The sequence below is a fragment of the Pongo abelii genome, chromosome 7, assembly GCF_028885655.2.
Source record: "Pongo abelii isolate AG06213 chromosome 7, NHGRI_mPonAbe1-v2.0_pri, whole genome shotgun sequence".
NCBI lineage: Eukaryota > Metazoa > Chordata > Mammalia > Primates > Hominidae > Pongo > Pongo abelii.
In genome coordinates this window covers 7,440,392-7,467,990 of record NC_071992.2, presented here as the reverse complement: position 1 = coordinate 7,467,990, position 27,599 = coordinate 7,440,392, and the positions used below count along the sequence as shown (strand labels likewise).

Here is a 27,599-nt window from a genome sequence, read left to right as displayed (position 1 = left end):
AAAAGAGAAAACTACAGGCCAATGTTCCTAATGAACACAGATGGAAAAATTCTCAGCATAATACTATCAAGCCAAATCTAATGATGAATGGAAAAGATAATATACCATGATCAACAGGGATTTCTCTCAGGAATGCAAAGATGGCTCAACATACACAAAATCAATACATGTGATACATCACATCAACAAGATGAAAGGCAAAAACTATCTGATCATCTCAGCAGATGCAGAAAAATCACTCAGTAAAACTTACCATTCCTTCATGATGAAAACTCTCAACAAATTAGGCATAAAAGGAACACTTCAACATAAGAAAAGGCATATGTGACCAATCTACAGCTAACATCATACTCACTGGGAAAAATTGAAAAGCTTTTCCTCTAAGAACTGGAACAAGACAAGGATGCCCACTTTCACCACTCTTATTCAACACAGTATGGGACATCCAAGCCAGACTGATCAGACAAGATAAAGAAATAAAAGGCATCCAAACTAGACAAGAGGAAGTCAAATTGTCTCACTTTGCAGATGACATACCTTATACTTGTAAACAGAAAAACCTAAAGACTCCACCAAAAAACTCTTAAAATTGATAAATTGGGCTGGGCATGGTAGCTCATGCCTGTTATCCCAGCACTTTGGGAGGCCAAGGTGGGTGGATCACCTGAGGTAGGGAGTTTCAGACCAGCCTGGCCAACATGATGAAATCCTGTCTCTATTAAAAATACAATTAGCCAGGCATGGTGGTAGGTTCCTGTAATCCCAGCTACTTGGGAGCCTGAAGCAGAAGAATTGCTTGAAACCAAGAGGCGGAGGTTGCAGTGAGCCAAGATTACACCACTGCACTCCAGCCTGGGCAACAGAGCAAGACTCTATCTCAAAAAATAAAACACAAAAAAATTTTTAAAAACAGATGTATAAATCAGTAAAGCTTCACGACACAAAATCAACATACAAAAATCAGTAATGTTTCTATATACCAGTAACAAACTAGCTAAAAAAGAAACCAAGGAAGAAATTCTATTTACAATAGCTACAAAAATAAAATACCTAGGAATAAACTTAACCAAGGATGGGAGGAAAAAAAAACAAAAAGCCTCTACAATGAAAACCACAAAACACAAAATAAATTGAGAAGACACAAACAAATGGAAAGGCGTCTCATGCTCGTGGGTTGCGATAACTAATACTGTTAAAATGACCAGACTACCCGAAGCAATCTAGAGATTCAGTATAATCCCTATCAATTATATTTTTCACAGAAACAGAAAAAAAATAAAACCCTGAAATTCATATGGAACCACCGAAGACCCCAAATAGCCGAAGCAATACTGAGCAAAACGAACAAAGCTAGAAGCCTCACACTACCTGATTTAAAAATATACTGCAAAGCAGCTGGGCGTGGGGGCTCACGCCTGTAATCCCAGCACTTGGGGAGGCCAAGGCAGGTGGATCATGAGGTCAGGAGACCGAGATCATCCTGGCTAACACGGTGAAACCCCGTCTCTACTAAAAAAAAAAAAAAAAAAAATAGCCAGGCGTGGTGGTGGGCACCTGCAGTCCCAGCTACTCGGGAGGCAGAGGCAGGAGAATAGCATGAACCCGGAAGGCGAAGATTGCAATGAGCCAAGATTGCACCACTGCACTCCAGCCTGAGCAACAAGGCGAGACTCCGTCTCAAAAAAAAAAAATATATATATATATATATACACATATATACATATATACATATATACATATATATACATATATATATATACTGCAAAGCTATAGTAACCAAAACAGCGTGTATTGGTATTAAAATAGACACAAAATCAAAGGAAACAGACTAAAGAACCCGGAAATGAATCCACATATTTACAGCTAACTGATTTTCAAGAAAGATGTCAAGAACATACATTGAATAAAGGACACCCTCTTCATTAAATGGTGCCAGGAAAACTAGATATCAAAACACAGAAGAATAAAATTAGACCCTTATCTGTCATCACTTACAAAAATAAACTCAAAATCGATTAAAGACTTAAATGTAACAGCCACAACTATAAAACTACTAGAAGTAAACACAGGAGAAATTTTCAGAACAAAGATTGTATGGCTAACACTTAAAAAGTACAAGCAACAAAAACAGACAAATGGGATTATATTAAACTAAAAACCTTCTGCATATCAAAGAAAACAATCAACAGAGTGAAAAGACAACACCCCTCCCTTACACCATATACAAAAATTAACTCAAGATGGTCTAAGACTTAAATGTACAACTCATAAATATAAAAACGCTGGAAAACAACCTAGGCAATACCATCCGGTACATAGTGATGGGCTAAGAGTTCATGGTGAAGATGCCAAAAGCAATTGCAACAAAAGCAAAAATTGACAAATGGGATCAAATTAAATGAAAGAGCTTCTGCACAGCAAAAGAAACTATCAAAAAATAAACAGACATTTCTCAAAAGAAGACATACAAACGACCAAGTTTAAGAAAAAATATTCAACATCACTAATCCTCATGGAAACGCAAATCAAAACCACAACGAGATATCATCTCACACTTGTGAGAACGGGTATTAAAAAGACAAAGCACAACAAATGCTGGCAAGCATGTGAAGAAAAGAAAATGATTGTATATTGTTGGTGGGAATGTAAATTAGTACAGCCATTATGAAAAAAAGTTCAGAGATTTCTCAAAAACTAAGAACAGATCTACCATATGATCCAGCAATCCCACTCCTGGGTATACATCCAAAAAAAAGGATATCAGTGTTATCAACGGGATACCTGTACCCCCATATTTACTGTAACACTATTTACAATAGCCAAGATATGGAATCAATCTAAGTGTCAATCAATGGATGAATGGATAAACAAAATGGGAATATACGCACAATAGAATAGTATTCAGAAATAAAGAAGAATGAAATCCTGTCATTTTCAGCTAAATGGATGGAATTAAAGGTCATAATGTTAGTTGAACTAGGCCATGAACAGAAAGAAAACTATTGCATGTTCTCACTTATATGAGCGGTTTATCCTCCTGGAAATCAAAGCAGGGCCAGGTTTCAGGTCAGTAGGGTCAGGGATAGAGACCGCAGTTATGGACTTGTGTGCCCTGGAGCTATATAAAATTGATACCATGGAGATAAAGAGTAGAATGATAGTTACCAGAGGCTGGGAATAGGAGGGGTTTGAAAAGAGGTTGATTAATGGGTATAAAAATATATAATAGAAGGAATAATATCTAGTGTTCAATATCACAGAAAGTGATTACAATTATTGCATATTTCTTTTTTTTATTTCAATAGTTTTTAGGGAACAGGTGGTATTTGGTTACATGGATAAGTTCTTTAGTGGTGATCTCTGAAATTTTGGCGTACCCATCACCAAAGCAGTTTACCCAATGTATAGTCTTTTATCTCTCACCCCTTCCCCCTTCCCCCTGAGCCCCCAAAGTCCACTGTGTCATTCTTGTGCCTTTGCATCATCACAGCTTTAGCTCCCACTTATAAGTGAGAACATGCGATGTTTGGCTTTCCATTCCTGAGTTACTTCATTTAGAATAATGGTCTCCAACTCCATCCAGGTTGCTGTGAATGCCATTATTTCATTCCTTTTTAAGGCTAAGTAGTATTCTATGGTATATATACATATAAAATACAGTGTCTTTATCCACTAATTGATTGATGAGCATTTGGGCTGGTCCTATAGTTTTGCAACTGTGAATTTTGCTGCTGTAAACATTTGTGCAAAAGTGTCTTTTTCATATAATGACTTCCTTTCCTCTGGGTAGATACCTAGTAGTGGGATTGCTGGATCAAATCGTAGATCTACTTTTAGTTCTTTAACGAATCTCCATACTGCTTTCCATAGTGGTGGTACCAGCTTACATTCCCACCATCAGTGTAAAAGCGGTCTCTTTCACCACGTCCATGCCAACATCAATTTTTGCTTTTTTTACTTTGTTTTTCTGTTGTTGGTTTTTTTTTTTTTATTTTTGAGATAGAATCTCACTCTGTTGCCCAGGCTGGGTGTATAGTGGTGCAATATCAGCTCACTGCAACGTCTGCCTCCCAGGTTCAAGCAATTCTCCTGCCTCAGCCTCCTGAGTAGCTGGGATTACAGGCAACCGCCACCATGCCCGGCTAATTTTTGTATTTTCAGTAGAGATGGGGTTTCACCATATTGGTCAGGCTGGTCTCAAACTCCTGACCTCGTGATCCACCCACCTCAGCCTCCCAAAGTGCTGGGATTATAGGCGTGAGCCACCTCGCCCTGCCCTATTTTTGTTTATTTTACACGTGGTATTGCATTGTGGTTTTGATTGGCATTTATCTGATAATTAGTGATGTTGAGCATTTTTTCATATGTTTGTTGGCCATTTTTATATCTTCTTTTGAGAATTGTCTATTCATGTCCTTGGCACACTTTTTGATGGGATTATATCTTGTTGATTAGAGTTCCCTGCAGATACTGGACATTAGTCCTTTGTCAGATGCAGTTTGTGAAAATTTTCTCCCACTCTTGTGGGTGATCTGTTTACTCTGCTGATTATTTCCTTTGCTGTGCAGGAGGTTTTTAGTTTAATTAAGTCCCATCTATTTATCTTTGTTTTTGTTGCATTTGCTTTTGGGTTCTCCATCATGAACTGTTTGCCTAAGCCAATGTGTAGAAGCGTTTTCCAATGTTATCTTCTAGAATTTTTATGGTTTCACACCTTAAATTTAAGTCTTTGATCCATATTGTCTTGATTTTTGTATAAGGTGAGAGATGAGGATCCAGTTTTATTCTTTTACATGTGGTTTGCCAATTATCCCAGCATTATTTTTTGTATAGGGTTTACTTTCCCTAATATGTTTTTGTTTACTTTGTCAAAGATCAGTTGGCTGTTAAGTATTTGGCTTTATTTCTAGGATCTCTACTCTGTCCTATTGGTCATGTGCCTATTTTTATACCAGCACCATGTTGTTTTGGTGACTATAACCTTGTAATATACTTTGAAGTTGGGTAATGTGATGCCTCTAGATTGGTTCTTTTTGCTTAGTTTTGCTTTGGCTTTGCAGATTCTTTTTTAGTTCCAAATGAATTTTGGCATTGTTTTTTCTAGTTCTATAAAGAATGATGATGGTATATTGATAGGAATTGCATTGAATTTGTAGACTGCTTTTGGCAGTATGGTCATTTTCACAATATTGTGTCTAACCATCCATGAGCATGGAATGTATTTCCATTTGTTTGTGTCATCTCTGATTTCTTTCAGCAGTGTTTTGTAGTTTTGCTTGTAGGGATCTTTCACCTCCTTGGTTAGGTATATTCCTAAGTATTTTATTTTTACAGCTATTATAAATGGGTTTGATTTGATTCTCAGCCTGGTTGCTGTTGATGTATAGCACTGCTACTGATTTGTATACATAGATTTTGTATCCTGATAAATGAATTTATTGTATATTTCTAAATAGCAATAAGATTGAAATATTCCCAACACAAAGAAATCAATCAATGTTTGAGGTGATTAATATCCTGAAGACCCTGATTTGATCATTACACATTGCATGCATGTACCGAAATCTCACATGGATCCCATAAATGTGTACAATTATTCTCTATCAAAAACAATTTTTTAAGAAACATGCAGGAATACACTGTACCTCTTCCTTGCTGTCTCTGGATATTGTCACATGAGGACTTGACATGCGGATTGTGGCAGCCTCTGTGACCAAGAGCAGAAGGCCATAGCAGCATAGAAACCTCAAATGAAAACCCTAACATCTCAAGCTACTAATTTAGCCAACCTCGGCATCAGCTATCTCCGGTCTTAGTACATGATGTGATAAGCCCCCACTGTTCAAGTTGGGTGGCCATCAATTGCTACAGAATAGAAGTTAATGAGGCTTCCTCCTCCTGGTTCTCCTACTAGACCCTGACATGCCCATTCAGTCATAGGCAGAAAGGGAAGCAGAGGGTAAGGAGACCTGGCTGGCTCTGCCAGAGGAAGATCTTACCTGTCCTGCTTTCCCTAAAAAAGCCTGGTGACTATACAAGGGACTGAGAGGTGGCTCCCATGATCATAGTCTAGGCAAAATAACCCATCCACTAATAAGTGAACATGGCAGAAATACAGTCAGCATTTCCTCAGTCTTGCCAATAAAGTCAACTCCTCTGCTCACCAGGGAGGAAATGTATGAAAGGGGCAGAGAGACTTGGAAGCTTTCATCCTAACTCACTTTTCTTTGTTTTTGTTTTGTTTTGAGACCGAGTCTCGCTCTATCACCCAGGCTAGAGTGCAGTGGTGCAATCTTGGCTCAATGCAACCTCTGTCCCCTGGGTTCAACTGATTCTCATGCCTCAGCCTCCAGAGTAGCTGTGACTACAGGTACCCACGACCACGCCTGGCTAATTTTTTACTTTTAGTAGAGACACAGTTTCACCATGTTGGCCAAGCTGGTTTCAAATTCCTGGCCCCAAGTGATCTGCCCACCTCGGCCTCCCAAAGGGCTGAGATTACAGGCATGAGCAACCCCACTTGGCCACCTAACTCACTCTTGAGAGGCCAGAAGTGATGCTGGAACTTTCTTCCTCTGTCGGTTAAAAAGGGAAAATTAGGAAGAACACAAGGCATGAGAGATGCAGCGATGGATATATCTATATGGAGCTTCTGTCTACATCCAGTAGAAAATGCATTTCTAGGCACCAGGTTTAATAGTGAAAACCTGGAGTCTTGTCTATTAACATTTTCTTTCCCTACAAACCAGAGAGGGTATACATTTTGCTCCAGCATACCCGGATATAGGAAATGCCACATTCCTATTTCTATAACTTCAGTTAAATCTGCTATGAGTCCCTGGATGCCTGGCAGATGGAAAATTCAATCTTGTCATTACCAGCATTCCTTTCCCTTCTCCATGGGCTTACGTAAGAATACTGGGCTTACACACTGTTGGAAAGCCAGGTAGGAATTACATCCGCCGAACTCTCCATTCTTCCAGCTGCTCATGATCCATCAACTTTCTTTGAGCCATCTGCTATAACAAGACCCTCCTCACAGCACCATTCCACTGACCCACAGGCTCAGCCTCAGGGACCCTCACTATAACAGGTCTCCACTATGCATAAGAACTCACAAAAACCTTCTCTTAATCTTGGCTTCCTCTGATATCCAGCCAATCCCCCACTTCTCACCTTAAACACAAATGGCAGCTCCTCCCCATCTTTCCAAACCTTGGTGATTGTCCAGCCAAATTCTCTTCAGACACCAAAGCTTCAACTTCCCTCTTCAGGGAGATGATGCAAGGGCATCTGAGATCTTTGGAAGCACAATTCCAGCCTCTCTTTGGGGTGGTCTGAGAGTGGGAACTAGACTCTCTTTTCCAAGTGCCATGTTTATCTTGTTCATCATTATATTATCTCCAATGCCTAGCACATAGTAGGCACTGCAGACTGACACATAGTAGGTGCTATTAGTGTCTGTATAATGGAACTCTTGAGGTCGGAGCTATTAACAGAATCCTGCCAAACAAAAGGATGGAAAAAAGACCACCAAAAAAAAAAAAAAAAAAGAAAGAAAGAAAGAAAGCAATCATGGCTATGAGCTCTAAACACAGAAGGCACCAGCCCAAGTTTGGGCAATTTTAATACAACAACCATTTGGCCTCCAAACAAACTGGCACTGGAAACCTCCCTCTGCCTCTTAAAGAGAACCAGTTTCTCTTTCTCTAAGTGGGCAGCATTTCTCCCCGATGGCAGTACCCAGCCCACTGCCACCAGCAAAGGACGGCATCCAGGAGCCAAGAGTTTGATAGTTTAAATAATATATTTTATACGGAAAAACAAAGTAACATCCACATAAATCTGGAACTACCACCACTTTCCAGAGGCCGAATCCCATTTGTGGAGTCTCTTGCATGTCAAGTACCTTGCAGTCAGCTCAACTATATACTTTTGGAATTTGTTGCAGAGAAGAGTGAAGGCTATCTGCAAAATAAAGGAACAAGGGCTCAGAATTCCCAGAGCAATCCATGTCAGAGGAGCTGAGTAGAAAAGGGAAGGGTGAAGTCAAAGGAGAGAAGTCAATGAGTTGGTCAACACCAAGCAAGGATCATGGGACCCTCTCCATAGCCCCACATCTCAAATGAAGTCAACAAAACCCATCAGTGCTTGGTGTAAGTGTTGTATGCTCCCAGAAATGAAAGCAAGGGCCAAATTTCAGGTCAGTAGTGTTGGGGGTAGAGGCAGCAGTCATGGAGTTGTGGGCCCTGGAGGATGGGATGATTCTGAGACATTGAATCCCCACACTGATCTCAGTAGAAATCTCAGGTAGGGCTTCAACATTCGTGGACCAAGGACTCTGTGAGCCTGAGAGCAACAGCCTTGGTGCATGTTCCAGCTCCAGCAATCCCAACTGGGGCTTTGAACAAGTTACTTATTTTTTTAACTAATGTTATTTTAATTGACATATCATAATTGTACACATTTATGTGATGTTTTGATATGTGTATACAATGTGCAATGATTATATCAAACTAATTAACATGTCCATCCCCTAATTTACTGCAAATTTCTATGATGAAACATTTGAAATGTACCCTTTTAGTTATTTTGAAAGATATGTTATTATTGACTACAGTCACGCTGCTGTGCTATAGAATTCAAAGCATATAATCCAGCAACCCAACTTCTGGGTATAGACCAAAAAAAAAATCAAAGTCAATATGTCGAAGGGTTCTCTACATTCCTATGTTCACTGCAGCACTATTCACAATACCCAAGATATAGAATCAACCTAAGTGTCCGTCAGTGGATGAAAGGATAAAGAAAATGTACTATATACACACAACGGAATACTATTAACCCTTAAAAAAGAAAGAAATCCTGTCATTTTCAACAGTATAGGTGAACTTGAAAGACATTGGGTTAAGTGAAATAAGCAAGGCACAGAAAGACAAATACTGCATGATTTTACTTATATGTGGAATCTAAAGAAGTTGAACTCACAGAAATAGAGAGTAGGACAGTGGTTATCAGGGGCTGGGGTGGAGGAAAGGTAGGGGATAGGAGACAGTGGTCAAAGGGTACAAAGTTTCCAATAGGAAGAATAAGTTTTGAACAAGCTAAACTCCTCTGAAAGCTCAGTTCCTCATCTGTAGAACAGGGACACATCAACCTTCTACGGATGTTGCTATGAGAGAAAGAGATGATGTTCAGCACAATACCTAACGCAGTCAGGTCTCCTTAAGCTTGAACCTGCATTGCCATGACCTCTACATCTCAGGACAGAAAGGCTCACAGCCAGTGTCTCAGTTCCCAATGAAAAGTGGATCCCAGACCAGGCTGAACAGCAGGATCCCTAGGGGATACCCAGCCGTACTGAGTCAGAATCGCCAGAGGTAGATCCTGGGTATGTAGGTATGTGTGCGTGTGTGTATGTATGTATGCATAAGAGATAGGGTCTTGCTCTGCAGTCCAGGCTGGAGTGCAGTGTCACAATCATAGTTCACTGCAGCCTCAAATTACTCCTGGCCTGAAGCCATCCTCCCACCTCAGCCTTCAGAGTAGCTGAGACTACAGGTGAATGCAACCAAGCCCAGATACTTTTATTTTCTTTATTCTTTTTGAAGAGAGTCTCACTCTGTTTCCCAGGCTGGAGTGCAATGGTGCAATCTTGGCTCACTGCAAACTCTGTCTCCAGGTTCAAGTGATTCTCGTGCCTCAGCCTCCTGAGTAGCTAGGATTACAGGCATGCACCACCACACCAGGCTAATTTTGCTTTTTTCACTGTTGTTTATTGTTTGATTTCACAAATAGGACTTTTTATTTGCCACTATTATAAGTCTGAACTTTAAACAGATTCTTGGACTGGTGGTTCATATCCATCAGCTCATTCAACTTTAGCATGTGTCTCATCCCTAGTGGGTTTTCCAGAACTACTACTTTCACCACGAAGCTCCATATCTTTCAAACCCAGGGTTCTCCAGCATTTTTACTTTCTAATGAAGACATCATGGAGAGGATAAATTGGCAAGCCTTTTCCACATCTTTCCCAATGTTGTCTGGAATGGATTTATTGACCACTTCTTTCAAGTCATTTGTCTGCACCTCTCAGGTCATGATTTCCATCATTTTCTTCTGGATTTGGCAGATTGTTGGTGCTGAGCATAAGAGGTCTTCCGTATCTGATTGTTGCATTTTTTAGTAAAACCAACACAAAACAAGATGAAAGAAGTAACCATTGTAGTCTTGACATGAACATGAGCTTCAATCATTGTTGAACATTTTTCAGCCATGGAACATATTTTGTCACAGGTAAGACCCATGCCATAGAAGTTAGTCAGGCAGTTTTTGCCCTGGACATCTTCAGTAATCAGCTTGAATTTTTTAAATGCAACTTCAGCATTCTGCAAATCAGCAAGACTCACTTCAAACACAAGACCCTTGGGACCATCAGATGCAATTTGGGTTCCTTGGGTCCTGGTGACCAAGTCTTTCCAATATTTCTTATATTGAACATAGGAGGTGCTTTCACATCATACTTATCTTTCTTAGAAAATGGATCAACTTTCTTCTTAACTCCCTTTTTGCCACCTTTCATAAGGCACTTGTTCTTAACAAACACCATAGTGCTGCTCAGAGCACCAAAAGGCTAAATTTTATATTTTTGGTAGAGATGGGGTTTCACCATGTTGGCCAGGCTGGTCTTGAACTCCTGATATTAGGTGATCTGCCCGCCTCAGCCTCCCAAAGTGCTGGGATTACAGGTGTGAGCCACTGCACCCAGCTGCTATTTATTTATTTATTTTTTTGTAGACACAGGGTCTTGCCATGTGACCAAGGCTGGCCTGGAACTCCTGGCCTCAAGGAATCCTCCCACTGCAGCCTCCCAAAGCACCAGGATTTCAGGTGTGAGCCACGATGCCCAGCCTGGAATCTATTTTTAAAGCCAATAAAGTGTTGAATAAAATTGCAACTTGGGCTGTTTTTTCTTTCCATTTTTTATATTTCAATGGTTTTTAATATATTCAGAGTTATACACAAACATTACCAGTCAATTTTAGAACATTTCATGACCTCAAAAAGAAACCTCATACCCTTTAGCTAACACCCCCTATCCTCCCATGCCCCTACCAGCCCTAAGCAACCACTAATCGACTTCCTATTTCTATAGATTTCCATCTGAATGAAATCATGTAGAATGTGATCTTTCATCTGTTTTGAAGGCTCATCTGTGCTGTAGCATATGTACTTTGCTCTTTTTGTGATCAAATAATATTCCACCATGTGGGTAGACAACATTCGGTGTACCTCTTCATCTGGTGATGGGCATTTGGATTAATTCCCTCTTTGGGTTATTAGGAGTGATGCTGCTGTAATTATTCATGTACAAATTTTTGTGTCGACCTGCGCTTTCATTTTTCAACATGAAAATATGACACATCTCCAAGGAAGACATAAAAGTGGCCAATAAGCACATGAAAAGATGCACAGTGAAATTCATCACCAAGGAAACAGAAATCAAAACCACAATGAGATACCACTTCATACCCATAAGGGTGGCTAGAATCGAAGATACAGAAAATTGGCCTGGTGCAGTGGCTCATGCCTGTAATCCCAGCACTTTGGGAGATCGAGGCAGGCAAATCACCTGAGGCCAGAAGTTTGAGACCAGCCTGGCCAACATGGTGAAACCCTGTCTCTACGAAAAAAATACAAAAATTAGCCAGGCATGGTGGTGGGTGCCTATAATCCCAGCTACTCGGGAGGGTGAGGCAGGAGAGTAACTTGAATCGGGGAGACAGAGGTTGCAGTGAGCCAAGATTCTGCCACTGCCCTCCAGCCTGGGTGACAGAGCAAGGCTTCATCTCAAAAAAAAAAAAAACAGCAAATAACAAGTGTTGGTGAGGATGCAGAGAAACTAGAACATTCATACACCACTGGTAGAAACTGAAATGGTGTAGCCACTGTGAGAAACAGTTTGACAATTTCCCAGACAATTCTACATAGAGTTACCAAATGACCAGCAATTGTGCTCCTAGGTATACGCCCAACTTGGGCTCTTTTAATCTATGGAAAATGAACTATGGGTACTTGGCAAGAACAAAGAGGGAGAGAGGCAGAAATGGAGCCATGAGGGCACATTGATTGGTCTTTAGTACACATGGCTCCTACAGCAAATGGTCTCTAAATGACTTCTTCAGTTGCTCATAAAAAAAATCACCCTCTGCTCCAATTGTGGTGGATGAAGTGTGGATTGGACCTGGTGAGCCACGGTAAGACTGACTGCTAAACTTTATGAATGATGAGTGGATTTGCTTATATAATCTTGACTGTACTAATTTTTTAAATTTTATCCACTATCTTTGAAAACCTAACTCTTGATTAAGAACTGACTTTCCTGTACTTGTTGTTGACTCTAAGTAAATGTCGAATTCCACATAGTCCAAACATGATGTGCTGACATATCTCTCAAAATAAAAATGCTAAGAATACAGGCATAGTTATACAGCAAATTTTGTAGAATTAACACAAATTGCACTTGTAGGTATGAAGCACAAAACATTTTCATGGGTAAAGAAAAAAGTGTTCTTCATTCTGGTAGAGGCTGCAGGATGAAGCTGCTCAAGCTGCTTGCCCAGTCAGACCTTGGGCTCTTACCTAATTTGTGTTAGGGTCTACTCTGATGGAGTCTATATCTCAGTCATCATTTTTTTTGACATGGAATCTCGCTCTGTCTCCCAGGCTGGAATGCACCGGTGTGATCTCAGCTCACTGCAACATCTGCCTCCTGGGTTCAAGCGATTCTCCTGCCTCAGCTTCCCAAGGAGCTAGGACTACATGTGCGTGCCACCATGCCTGGCTAATTTTTGTATTTTTAGTAGAGATGTTTCATCATGTTGGCCAGGCTGTCCTCAAACTCCTGACCTCAAGTGAACTGCCTGCCTTTGCCTCCCAAAGTGCTGGGATTACAGGCATGAGCCACCATGCCCAACCTCAATCATCCTTTCATCCTCCACACCTGGCAAGTTCTAGACACACTGTGGTTCCATACAAGTTTGTTGAATAAACAGGAGACAGAAAGTGGAAACTCTGGAAGTAGAGAAGGTTCCAGAAATTGTGCATATTTCCCAGAGACTGTGGCCCAATTCCTCAGTTTTGCCAGAGTTTTCTCTATCTCAACTCAAACCTTATGTGTGGGCCCAGGCACAGTGGCTCACACCTGTAATCCCAACACTTTAGGAGGCTGAGGTGTGCAGATCACTTGAGGCCAGGAGTTTGAGACCAGCCTGGCCAACATGGTGAAATCCCATCTCTACTAAAAATACAAAAATTAGCCAGGCATGGTGTTGTGCACCTATAGTCCCAGCTACTCAGGGGGCTGAGGCAAAAGCATTGCTTGAACCCCGGAGGCAGAGATTGCAGTGAGTCAAAATTATGCCACTGTACTCTAGCCTGGGCAATAAAACAGGACTGTCTCAAAAGAAAAAAAAAAAACCCTTATGTGTGGGCCTTGTTACAGAATTAATGTTTATATGGACAATATGTACATGGGTGTATTTTAAGAGCATGAGTCATCCACAAGATTTTAGCAAAGTCCATTTAGAAAGCTCAATGCTTTGGGCTTCCACTTGCTTTGCTGCCTCTGTCCTCAGAAGGAGGCTTCATCCTTCCATGTAACCAGCAAATCCTTTATGCAGAGATGTACACAACACACTCCTATCCTTGGCTATGACACTTTGAAAGGCTCTTCTTGGTGGCCCCTAGTGCTCATTTCAGAGTAGTTCAAATTAAGATGGTCAGCTTTCATGCCAATCACTCTATAAGTCACTCCTATTATGACAAATTTTTCTAAATGCTTTATTGAATTATTACTTGAAGAAATGTGCACACAGAAGAGGTCAACACAGTACTTTTCTTACAAACTGAACATACTGGCCAGGCACAGTGGCTCATGCCTGTCATCTCAGCACTTTGGGAGGCTGAGGTGAGCAGATTGCTTGAGCCCAGGAGCCAGAGACCAGCCTGGGCAACATAGTGAGACCCCCCTGTCTACAAAAAACAAATAAATAAAAAATTAGGCAGCAGTGGTGGCACGTGCCTGTAGTCCCAGCTACTTGGGAGGGCTGAGGTGGAAGGACTGCTTGAGCCCAGGAGGCAGAGGCTGCAGTGAGCCATGATGGTGCCACTGTGCTCCAGCCTGGGTGACAGAGCAAGATCCTGACTCAAAAAAAAAAAAAAAACTGAACATCTCCATATTACCGGCACCCATTTCAAGAAACAGAACATTACAGCCCCTTCCAGGATATTCCTTGGGTATCTTCCATCTCTACTGACCCCTGATTACAAACAGCCTCCACCTATTTCACCTGACATTGTACTTTATGAAAGCAGCAGTTCTGAGATGGGGGCTATTTTGCCCCCTGGGGACATTAGGCAATATCTGGAGACACTGGGGGTTGTCTCTACTTGGGGGGAGTTGTGTTACTACATCCAGTGAGTCCAGGGATCCAGGGATGCTGCTCAACATCCTAAAATGCACAGGGAACCCCCACACATACAACAGAGAAATTGCTGAGCCAAATATCAGCAGTGTCACAGCTGAAACCCTGTCATACACAGAATCACACAGTATCTGCTGTTTCATGCTGAGGATCTCTTTCATTCTGATCATTGCGTAGGAAACAGAAATGTCATTTGGAGGCAGGTAGAGTCCAAAACAAAGAAAATCCAGAGTTTTTTTTTTTTTTCAGTCAGCCTGGTGCCTTTAGAGCTAGGATTTAGATTCCATTCTTTCTGTCTCATTTTCAAGTGATTTTTCTTCAAATGGCATCTGCTGGGCTCAAGACCTGGAGATCCCCACAAAGCTGAGATTCACATGGGAATTCTGTACACACCCAAACAGGTATACACTGCCATTTACATGTAGACATCCACCCACAGATACACATATCCGGAGACCAAGACAGTAAGCAAACTCCACCATAAAAACACAGTCCCCCGAACAGGAGAAATGCACCATTCACTCCAGGGAGGTACCTATTAGTTTAATTCAGCCTCTGATAGGCTGTTGCCAAGCCTGGCTCTGAAAGTCTTCCCCTCTAGGAAAGAGAGATGGATTTTTTCTTTACTCAAGAATATAGATCTAAAAAAAACCAAACACTTCTGCATCTCAAAGCAGGCTCTACCTCCTGAGCTACACATATTGATCAGCATTTTATTGTCATTTTTCTTTTATTTGAACTGGAGAAAAATATAATCTAATTATGTTCTTACTGAAAGTTGGGAATCAGTCACAGTAAATCGAATTCTCTGGGTCCTCATGATTAAGGTGTTTAATTTGGGGGAAAACAAAGCAAAAGCATTGGTCATGTTTTAATATAGTTAGTACAGAATATATCTAAGGGATTCAAGTATCACTGTAGCAAGAAGCTCATTCTGCAGTAAAAGGCGAATTCTGCAACTAGGATTGAGTTAGGGTGGTTCATGGCTGCACCGTTTCATCAATGTCTCTTTAAGAGTCCATGGAATGTGGAATGGGAAAGACTGAAATAGTCCAAGTCTTGACTAAGCTTCTATAAAGTGGTATTAGGAGCTGCTAAAATAAGCTGGTCTTTAGAGACATCCCACACTGTAGTTCTCTAAGCTACAGATTCTCAGATTTTCCTATTTTATAACCCAGTAAAAATATTTTTTTTAATTTGAGAACCAACATAAGGTTGAAATTTTTTTTTTCTTTTTGGTAAGAAGGAACTTTTTTAAACTACCAGTTTCACACACACACACACACACACACACACATAAATTCCACCATGATTGGTCAGAATAGGTTAGGTTTTGCTGCAATAACAAACCACTCCTAAATCTTGGTAACTTCAAACATCAGAAGTTGTTTTTCTCACTCATACTACATCTGCAGGGAAGTGTGGGGTGCTCTGTTTTCCATCAAACTTGCCCTAAGACTAAGGCTAATGGGTGTTGAATTACCTCGAGTATCACTAAGCAGGGAACAGAGGAAGAAGAATGCTAGAGAGCCTTGTACTAAGAATTAAATGCTCCAGGCTAGAAGTCTCACACTGCACCTCTGCCCACAGCCTCTTGGCCAGTACTAGCCACATCCCCTCCCCCACCACACTGCAATGCATGGAGACAGGAGAATTGGATACATTACAAATTTCTACCCCATGGCATTTCATAAAAGAGAAAAAAATGCAAATACAAAAATGTTTTAATAGAATAGAATATATATATATTTAGAATAAAGAACAATCCTCCAAAATGGGCAGCTGGTGGTCTTTCAACAATGGGCACATTTCTGTGACATTTTCTGTTTTTCCATTTTATCCTTGACCTATGAACATTTTACAGATGGTCCAAGGAACACCATTTGGGGACCACTGCTCTAATCAGATGATGAAAACGGCCCCAAGAACAGAGCACAGTCTCCTTAGCAAAGACCCAGCAGGGCCAGGGTGACCACGTTCTCACCATCAATGTGCAGACATCCACGTGCAGCATCCTTACATCCCAACATCAAACAGCGGTGCTTTATAGCTTGATTCTAAAGCCCTCTGATCTTTATCATCACTGTAAAGCTCTCTGGCCCCAAGATCTAACATCGCCACTCTAGCTACATCCTGCAACTATTCACCTCTCCTGCCTCCTCATCCCTCTAAACTTCTCTTCACAACCTCATGTTTCCTTCTTGCTTTACCTTCCTGCTCAGCCTGGACCTAACAGTCACCTTCTTGTAATGTGCTCCTAAACGCATTCTTCTCTGCCTTCAACCACACACACCTGGAAAATCTCCATACCCCATTGATGACTTGCCTCGCAATTTCCCAAGGGCTGCTGAATGATACTGGAAAGAATCACAACATGGATCTGGTAGTTCCACGAAATAATCTCACCATCCAACTCTAGGGTAAACTTCACTTCTGTTCAGCAATATTTTTAAGCATCACAAACAAATTCCAAACCATATTTGCTATAACAATTGACTTTAAACCTCTTCCATATCTCAAAGCCCCCAAACCCATCCCTAGATGTTTCAGAGCCCAGAGTTGAGTTCTCTCAACTCACTTCCATCTCACCCCTAGGTCACTGTATCTTGACCCTCTTCCTCTGCCTTTCCCATCTTATAAGGAGAAGCATCCTTCTCCTTTCTGAAGCTACCTTCTCCAATTGTACCTCATCTGAGACCTCCCTTTATCACCCGTTCCCTTGGAACTCCCATGACTCATCGCCTATACTCATCATTTCACTCATATTTTGTACCACGTATGTGACAGGTGTTGAACATATAATCATGCTTAAGTCTCCACATGCTAACAAGAAAAACCTTGATCATCCCTGCTATGCCCTCAAGTCATTACCCTCCCCGCTCCTTTCCTGTGTTCCCAAACTTTGTTGATCTTCAACAAACCCTGTGATGCAGATGGCTCCGAAGTTTGCATCCTATTAGGTTGGTGCAAAAGTAATTGCAGATTTTGCCATTAAAAGTAATGGCAAAAATAGCAATTATTTCTGTACCAGCCTAGTATCTTTTCTCCTTCTACCAAACTTTGTCCCTGAACCATCTCATCACCTATAACTACCTCCTCCATGCAGTTGATTCCCAGATCTGCATTATTCTACTGAAAGTCCACTCCCCAACTTCCTCAGCTAGAATAACAGAAGCCCAATTAGAATTCATGCTACCAGCTTCCTACCACCACCACCACCACCACCGTCGCCCTGCCATTGTTAGCAAAACCATCACTTGAGTGGAGCTCAAAGATTTGTAATGATCTCCCACTCCCCAGAAAGAGAACTTTAGACTCAGCCTAGAAGTAAAGATCCTCCCCTCCAACCCACGTCCCCAGTGCATCCCTTTGATGCCCCCTTCAGTGGAGTTAAAATTGAATGAGTGTTTTTCTTTTCACATACTCCTGGTATTTTTCCACAAATACAATTTTCACCTCTTGAGTATTTTCAAGGATTCTCCATGCTACACACAGTGAAATCCAAACTCCCCATCAGGACCCCAGTCTTACCAAACCCTCTTCACACTTTTCTGCCTCCATGCTTTTCCTTGGGTCATCCTCTTCTCTAATATAACCTTGTGTATTACTCTAGGTTCTCCAAAGAGCAGAGAGATAGAGGTAGAACTATACACATAGAGAGAGACAGATTGATTTGTTGTAAGGGATGGCTCACATGGTTATGGAGGCTAAGGAGTCCTGGAGTCTGCAGCCAGCAAGCTGGAGACCCAGGACAGCCAATGATATAGTTCCAACTCGAGTCCACATCGAAAGTCAGGAGAAGATTGATGTCCCAGCTCAAATATAATCAGGTAAAGACAGCAAATTCTCTGGGACTCTACCTTTTTGTTTTGTTCAGGCCTTCAGTGGATTGGATGAGGCTCACCCACATTGGGGAGGACAATCTGCTTTATTTGGTCTACCAATTAAATGTTATCCTCATCCAGAATACCTCAGGGACACACCCAGAATAATGTGTAGCCAAATATCTGGGCACCCCACAACCCAGTCAAATTGATACATAGCATCAACCCTCATGCCTCGCTTCTACTCTCTCCCCATTACTGCATGGCCAAATCTTTCCCTTATTACAAGGCTTATTCAAATGTCGCCTCTTAACTAAGCCTTCCCTGCCAACCCCAAATATTAATAGAATTGCTTTCTCCCTTCGCTCATGTCTTAAAATACCTTGTGTGATTCTCTTTTGCTGTATTTATTATAAACTCCCTAATAAATCAAGGCAGTGATTCCCAAATTATCAAAAGAGTATAAAAGCAGTCTTCTTTGAGCGTGAAATATCTCATGGAATATAGCACGTGGCCTCTTCATGAAGAAACTACTGGGAGAGAAGAAGACAAGATGGAAGAGGCCAGGGAAAGGGGGTTAGTAGAAAGCACAATGAGGCTGGGCTCATACGTGGCTCACACCTGTAATCCCAGCACTTTGGGAGGCCAAGGCTGGTGGATCACGAGGTCAGGAGATCGAGACCATCCTGGCTAACATGGTGAAACCCCATCTCTACTAAGAATACAAAAAATTAGCCAGGCGTGGTGGCGGGTGCCAGTAGTCGCAGCTGCTCGGGAGGCTGAGGCAGGAGAATGGCATGAACCCGGGAGGCGGAGCTTGCAGTGAGCTGAGATGGCACCACTGCACTCCAACCTGGGTGACAGAGTGAGACTCCGTCTCAAAAAAAAGAGAAAGCACAATGAAATAAGTCAGTGGATGGGTGCCTATAATTTCTAAGGGAAATAGAGTATAATCCAAGAATTTTATAGCCAGCTAAATTATTGCCCAATCAAAATAGGCAAAAGATACTATCACATGTTCAAAACTTAGAGAATACAGTATTTCTGAGCTCTTTAAAAAAAAGCCTTCATAATAAAATTTAGTCAGCCAAGAAATTAAAAAATAAGCAACTTGTGAATTGAATGACCATGACAAAAGGCTAGTGATGAGAGGTGAATCCATTCAAAAATAGGACTATGATTGCATAACAGAAAAAGGGGGTCAACCTTAACAACATAAAACAACCTAGAAATAACTAGTTTCCAGAGGTAAAGGGAGGGACTGTAGGAAGTAGAAGTGCTAATGCCCTTTATTAAGTCAATTAATCAGGTCTAAAATTGAAACGTGGTTTTCAACATATAATTTCTTGTTTATTTTCCCCCCTAACTGCCTGAGGATCAACCACCATGATGAATGACACAGTAACTATCTGGAACAGGAAGTACATGACCAACCTACCGCTCCAGAGGAAACAAATGGTCACCAATGTCCTTCACCCCGGGAAGGCAACAAAATGTACAAGACCACAATGGATGTCTTCTTCATATTAATATATGGACTCAGAACCCATTTTGATGGTGGTTAAACAATGGGCTTTGGCATGCTATCGGGTTCTTTCAATTATGCAAAGAATAATTAACTCAAACATAGACTTGCAAGACATGGCTGGCATGAGAAGAAGATGACCTGGAGAAAACAGCAAAAGGAATGCAAGGGCAGAATGAAGTCAAGAGACTGCAAAGGCCAATGTTGGTGCTGGCAAAAAGCCAAAAGGGTAAAGATTTTGCAATGACTTTATTTGCAGTGACTGTACAAATTTTTTATGATATGATCACTCAAATGTAAAGACTTTTACATATATATAAAACATCAATATTTTTCATCATCTTTGATTTCTTAGATGTTCTAGAAACTGATTTTTAGTGAGGAAAAACTACATTTATCTGAGGTGACCAGTTCCTTCAGTTTCACTTCCGTTTCTTTTTCTTCTGATAAATTTACAGAGCATTCAATTTGCTACTTCTTGTTTTTAAAATCTCATTTGTGTGATGTCTGTTCATGTCTCTAGCCATCTTTGTGCATAGCAACGAATGCTGTTCACTTAATATTAAGGAGGTTTATTTCTTGGGGTCATGAAATTTGGGGTGATTTCTCTCCCTTTTTGTACTTTTCTGTATTCATTAATTTTTTTGAGACGATGTCACCAATGTCCTTCATATTAATATTTGGGCTCAGAACCCATTTTGGTGGTGCTTAAACAATCGTCACCCACTTTGGAGTGCAATGGTACGATCTCAGCTCCACAAACCTCCACCTCCCAGCCTTAAGTGATTCTCCTGCCTCAGCCTCCCCTGTAGCCAGGATTACAGGCGTGCACCACCACCGACTGGCTACTTTTTGTAGTTTTACTAGAGAAGGGGTTTCACCTTGTTGGCCAGGCTGGTCTTGAACTCCTGACCTCAAATGATCCACCTGCCTTGGCCTCTCAAAGTGCTAGGATTACAGGTGTGAGCCACTGCACCCAGCCTTTTCTGTATTAAATTTTTTAAACACAACATTTAAAATAATCAAGTCATTCTTTTTGAATCTACTTTGTATTATAGGTATCCAAGTACTCACCTATTCTCTCTTACGTGATGACAAACTTGTTGAAATGTCATTTCATTTTGTGGCTCCAGCCCCAGGGATTCTGACTCTGATTCTAAAGGGGCTGTATGCAGAGTGAGCAAGCACCCCGGATGATTCTCTTACAAGTGTTTTAAGGGCAGGAGTTTGAGACACCCTGATGCAAAAGAACAAACCCTCCAGGAAGTTGGCTGTACATGTATTTTCCTTCTTAGCACAGGAAATGACAGAAAGATTATCCAATCAGTACCACTCATAGCACCTGATTATATGTGTTTGAGGAATTCAGAAATGGTTTCATCAAGGTTGAAGACCTAAAAAGAGGCTCTTCTCTCAGACTCCAAGTCCCCATCTCATGCATGGTTGAGTTAGTACAAACTGAGGATGATGCTTCTTCCTCCAGCATTGGTATCCCACGGTTTTTGTTCAGTAGATGAAGTACTTCCATCCCCCAACATCCCCAAGCTCAATCCCAGTTTCCTCACACACACTTTTTTATTTTTTGAGACGGAGTCTCGCTCTGTCACCCAGGCTGGAGTGCAGTGCAGTGGTGCAACCTTAGCTCACTGCAACCTGCACCTCCCAGGTTCAAGTGATTCTCCTGCCTCAGCCTCCCGAGTAGCTGGGATTACAGGCATGCACCATCATGCCTGGCTAATTTTTGTATTTTTAGTACAGAGAGGGGTTTCACCATGTTGGCCAGGCTTGTCTCAAACTCCTGGCCTCAAGTGATCTGACCACCTCAGCCTTCCAAATGCTAAGATTACAGGTGTTAGCCACCGTGCCCAGCCTCCTCACTTACACTTTTACAGAAGATCTGATCACACCCACTTCGCAGAAATCAGAATGGCCCCCACGTGGTGTTAAACAGGAGTGAAAACTTGGGTTGAATCAACTGAGGGTGACACAGAAACATTTCCCAAAAAACACTTTTGGCAGCTCTGCTGATCCATAACCTGGCTCCATTTCAGGGCAAGGCCTCCATTTAAGCTGCACTGGCTTCCACTAGAGTAAATCACATTAACTCATAGCAAACACAACCGAAGTGCAAAAAGATTCTTTTTAAAATGATTTTTGTCTCTCACTTACCAACACACGCTGGCCTCCCTAGAGCCTGACTCCATTCAGCTCCTGTTCCACTGAGCACCCACTGAAAGCTCAGCTCATGAGCTGAGATGACCCACACATCAAGGAGTTTACAATCCAGGGGAAGAACAGACCTGAATACAAGTGATGACAATACAAGACGGAGTCAAAGAGCCCAACTAGAAGTTTCAGCAGAATAGCACCAAAGACTAGATCCCAACCCAGCTCCCAGAGCCAGAGCCAGAGCCAGGCTGGCTGCATGAGATCAGCTGGGAGCTTTTGCAAACATAAGTCCCAGCTGAAGCCCTAATCATCAGATTGAGAGTCACTGGGAGTGAGCTCCAGGAATTGGTTTATTTAATAAACAACCACACACACATGATTCTGATGTTCCTAAGGGTTGTAGAAACATGGAACTATGGAAAACACTAAAAAAAAAGGCACTAAAAGAAAAGTATAAATATTCACTATCATCCCAGGCATCATGAGGACGCTCCACGTGCACTATTTCCAATACTTAGAATAACCTGCAAGGGAAGCATTCATTCATGACGATGGGCTTTATCGGGATCAGAGCCAGCCCTGGGAATGCTTGAACCTGCGCTGAAGGTCACCCCCTTTTCCCCACAGGAGGGGGCTAACATTAAGGAGCAGGGGCCAGATGGGAAATGGAGTGTCCTTTTATTATGACACCACAGTGAGAGACTTTTTTTTTTTTTTCAGAGTCTCGTTCTTGCCACCCAGGCTGGCATGCAGTGGTGCAATCTCAGCTCACTGCAATTTCTGCCTCCTGGGTTCAAGCGATTCTCCTGCCTTAGCCTCCAGTCTAGCAGGGACTATAGGCGCCCGCCACCATGCCTGGCTAATTTTTGTATTTTTAATAGAGACAGGGTTTCACTATCTTGGTCAGGATGGCCTTGATCTCTTGACCTCATGATCTGCCTACCTTGGCCTCCCAAAATGCTGGGATTACAGGTGTGAGTCACCAAGCCTAGCCTGAGACTTTCAAGTAAAGCAACAATGGACCACAGAGATTAGATATCAGGGCTAACATGGAATCTCCGTCATTAATTCTTGAGATCTTATTATCTTTGCTCAAAGAGAAAAATAATCACAGTTGACATATTTAGGACTTCTGAATGTAAACTTGATCTTAGAGGAAGTTAAGGAATTACTGGTAACTTTATTACGTATGACAATGATCATATAAAAAATGCCCTCATGTTTTTAGAAGGAAAGTAAATTATGTAGGGGTGAATATCATGATGCAATTACATAACTACTGTAAACTACTTTTTAAATACTTCAGAAAAACAAATGGAGTAAATATTGCAAACGTTAATAGTTTTTAAACCTATATGATGGGTATATGATAGCTCATTAAACTAGTCTCTCTACTTTTACGTATATTGAAAATTTTTCATAATAATAAAAAAAAAACCTTGGCCAGGCACAGCAGCTCATGCCTGTAATCCCAGCACTTTGGGACCCTAAGGTGGATGGAGGACTGCTTGAGCCCAGGAGTTTGAGACCAGCCTAGGCAACATAGTGAATCCTTATCTCTACAAAAAATAGACAAATTAGTCAGGCATGGTGGTGTGCACCTGCAGTCCCAGCTACTCAGGAGGCTGAGGTGGGAGGATCACCTGAGCCCAGAAGGTCAAGGCTGCAGTGAGCCAAGGTCATGCCACTGCACTCCAGCCTGGGTGACAGACCCTGTCTCAAACAAACAAACCAGCAAACAAAAACCCTCTTGATCCCATTTCCCAAAAAAATGATTTTTTTGAGATCTTACCATCTCCTGGCTTGGTGCAGAGTCCAGGAAATCAAGACAAAGCACAGCACACAAGGAATAAGGAGGGAGGGAAGCATGGGGGAGGCTGACACTGTGGACTCTCCCAGCTCAGTCGACCCATGCACCTTGCTTCATGGAAGAAAGGAAAGAAGGTGAGTCATGCCTTTAACACACAGTGACCTTCCTCACTAGTAAGTGTGCCTCCAGAAGTGTCCAAGAACTCAGTGCCAGAGCCAGGCTGGCTGCATGAGAATCACCTGTGAGCTTTTGCAAAAACTGGCCCCTACTGGGTCCAAATGTATTCATCTCTTGGAGAGGAGGAGAGAGGCAGAACAAGGAAAAGGATGGGAAGAAACCAGCCTTGTGCACAGGAAGATGCTGGGATTCCTCCTGCATGTTTAGCACAATACATCCTATTTTACAAGGTCACAGAAGCTGAGAGAGGTAAACCTGCCCAGGTTCTCATAGCTTGTAACTGGCAAAACCTGCCCAAATCTCTGTCTCTAGAGACATTTCCGCTTGCTTCAACTCTGGAGCTGTCCCAGTTGTACAAACGACAGATTCCACTCATCACTCATTTTTGTTTGCAGATATTGGCTAAGGTCCCTTGTGAATATTTAGGTCAGGGCTGTTTTTTTTTTTTTTTTGAGTTGTTTGTTTGTTTGTTTTTAAAAAAGCAATCTTGTAGAAAGAACCCAAAGTGGCTCCCCCATTTAAGACCCTGCAAACAGGGAGACCAGAGTCTGGAGTCCTGGTCTGGTTTCCACACCTTCCTTAGATTTCCCTGTGTGTAAAATCCAACAACAATCTTTGACAAATTGCCTGCCCCAGGTGAGAGATGGAGGAAGTTTTAACTTTGCTTTTTTTTTTTTTTCTTTTTTCAGACAGAGCCTCACTCTATTGCCCAGGCTGGAGTGCAGTGGTGCCATCTCGGCTCACTGAAACCTCTGCCTCCTGAGCTCAAATGATTCTTGTGCCGCAGCTTCCCGAGTAGCTGGGACTACTGGCAGATGCCACCACACCTGGCTAATTTTTGTATTTTTAGTAGAGATGGGGTTTCACATATTGGCCAGGCTGCTATCGAACACCTGACATCAAGTGATTTACCCCCTTCAGCCTCTCAAAGTGCTAGGACTATGGGCATGAGCCACCATGCCCAGCCACTTTGCTATTTTTTTAATAGAAGCTTCGAGGCCCAGTATGTTTCACAGATTAGGAAACGTCACAGGCAGAAGAACACTTTGCTTTCAAATAGTAGAATGTTTTCATTTTCCAAGAGCTCTCACCTGCCATCTAATCTTGTCTCCCTAGCAGTCCTGGGAGAGAAGCAGATGTGGTTTCCAATCCCACTTTCCAGAAGAGGAGACTGAGGCAGAGGCTTTGCAGATACACAGAGGACATGTGAGGACAAGTGAGCGTCATGATCATTGTCAGCCCCCTCCCCCAACTTGACATTCCCAGACCTAGTGGACTTCCAAACAGAGGAGACAGAAGAACTGATCAATCAACTCTGCCATGGGTGCCAGGATCCAATATTTCCCTGGCTAACTCGGTCACATCGTGTCTGGGATTTCCAACTACTACCCACCCCACAAGTCTCAGCTAAAACAGCAATTCAACGGGGCACATTTTTCTGAGGCTCCAGGATTGGGCTAGGCCCTCTCCATGGCTCTCTGGCCTTCCCCTACTGCAGAACTTAGCACCTGTATGTCACTATTTGTTCAAACATGTGTCTTTTGTATGCTCTCCACGTTATCTGCAGCATCTGCCTAGAATAATAATGAATGGTAAAACCTAATCTCTATTGAGTGTCGATGATGCACTTTTAATGTGACATCTTATTTAATCCTCACTATATCTGCAAGAGTAGAAGCTATTAATAGCCAATTTTCAGATAAGAAAATCAAAGCACAGTTTCTATAACTTACCCAAGGAGCTAGATAGGAGGCAGCTCAGTTTGAGCCCAGGGAATCATATTCCAGAGACCATGTTCTCAATTACTAGAGCAGGTACTTCCCCAGAATCTAGCAGGTGGTTAACGAGTCTGTGGAATAAATGAACAGAAGGACAAGCAGATGGATGGATACATAGGTGGGTGGGTGGATGGGTGGATGGATAGATGGGTGGGTGAGCAGGTGGACGAATGAATGGATGGTTGGATCAGTGAAGGGATGGCTGAGTGGGTGGAGAAATGGATGAGTGGGTGAGGGGTGAAGGGATAAATGGATGGATCGATGGATGGGTGGGTGGATTGATGGTTAGATGATTGAATGGGTGGATAGATACATGGGTGAGTAGATGGATAGATGGGTTGGTGGGTAGGTAGGTGGATGATAGCTGGGTGCATAAGAGAGGGGTTTGGATAGGTAGATGGGTGGGTGGGTAGATAGATGGGTAGGTGGGTGGATGGATGGATGGAGGAATAGATGGACGGATGGAAGGAAGGAAGGGTGGATGGATGGATGGATGGATGGACGGATGGAAGGAAAGAAGGGTGGATGGATGGACGGACAGATGAACAGATGGACTTGGGCATCTATTCAGGGTCCTCCAAAGAATTGAGTGATTTCCCTAGGGTGTCTCATCACCTGCAGGTAGGTGGGCAAGGGGGCTTACCTCTGTAATACTCATGATTATGGGTAGTGCTCAGCCTTAGTTACCACTCTCAGAACACTTTATTGACTAGGAAAGTCAAAACTGGCATTGATAACTAATGCAAATTGCAGCTATAACTAACAGAATATGTTGAGCTGATGGCAGCTGGGCAATCAATAATCAATATCTTGGCTGTGTCATGTTACTGCCATGCTGGGCAGGTAGAGCCGGGGTTCCTTAATCCCTCCATCACATTAAGGATGCTTGTCAAGACTTCCCCAACAATGAGGACAGGGATATTATCAAATACTTGCAGTTCACCCCAAAAGCCTCACCTTCTTCATTCCATCTGCACGTGACCTTCAGCTCAAAGACATTTCCAGTCCTCCAGGTCAGCCCTTCTTCCAGCCTTTGAATTAACACTGATGACTGCCTGCCCATTAAGTGTCTTCACCTTTCATCACACATCCTTTTCCAAGGCTTTCCTTCAATCCAGCCCTCACTAAATGCTGGAACTGTTGTTGACAAAATCCAGAACAAGCTGCGTGGGGGATGCAGGAGTGAAGCAGGCTTTAGTAATGGGGAAAAATTCTAAGCAATCTCGAACACAGAAAAGAAACTGAACAGGTAAGAGAGAGGCAGTCAAGACAAGAAGTGTTAATTTTGAATAACTGAAGCTGAAGAAGATCGGGGGGCATGGCAGACCACAAGATAAATATGATATAGATTCCTTTTTAAAAAAGTATAAACATCCACCCTTTCCTACTGACAACTGTGCTTCAAATATTGCTAAGGTCTTTACTAAAGGCGAGTCAGAAAAGCTGGGTATTTTATGCAATACAGTAAGAAGGCCCATAGGCAAGTATGTTCCTGACACCACCTTCTAGTATAACACCCGGGATTCTGGTTACACCTGTTCTAAAATTGTCTCTCACTCCTGCTGTTGGAGAACTACCATGAGAGAAGAACCATAGTGAAGTGGTTAAGAGTGTGCACCTAGCGACCAGCCAGATGGCTTCAAACCATCACTATCTAATACCGAGCAAGTTACATAATGTTCCCGAGCCTCAACTTTCTCATCTGTAAAATGGGTATTCTGTCATTCATTCATCAAATTCTATGTGAGCATATACTAAACACCAGAGACACAAATGAGAATCAGGAACAGACATGGCCCTGGCCCTCATGGGGACCACAGTCTTGAAGGG

General features: G+C 42.1%; 2 pseudogenes; one reads left to right on the top strand and one right to left on the bottom strand.

The window, feature by feature from the left end:
* Positions 1-3,533: 3,533 nt before the first annotated feature.
* On the bottom strand, positions 3,534-11,000 carry LOC134761820 (small ribosomal subunit protein eS1-like; annotated as a pseudogene).
* An 8,209-nt stretch (positions 11,001-19,209) lies between these two features.
* LOC129047628 (small ribosomal subunit protein eS24-like) lies at positions 19,210-20,412 on the top strand (annotated as a pseudogene).
* The last annotated feature ends 7,187 nt before the right edge of the window (positions 20,413-27,599 follow it).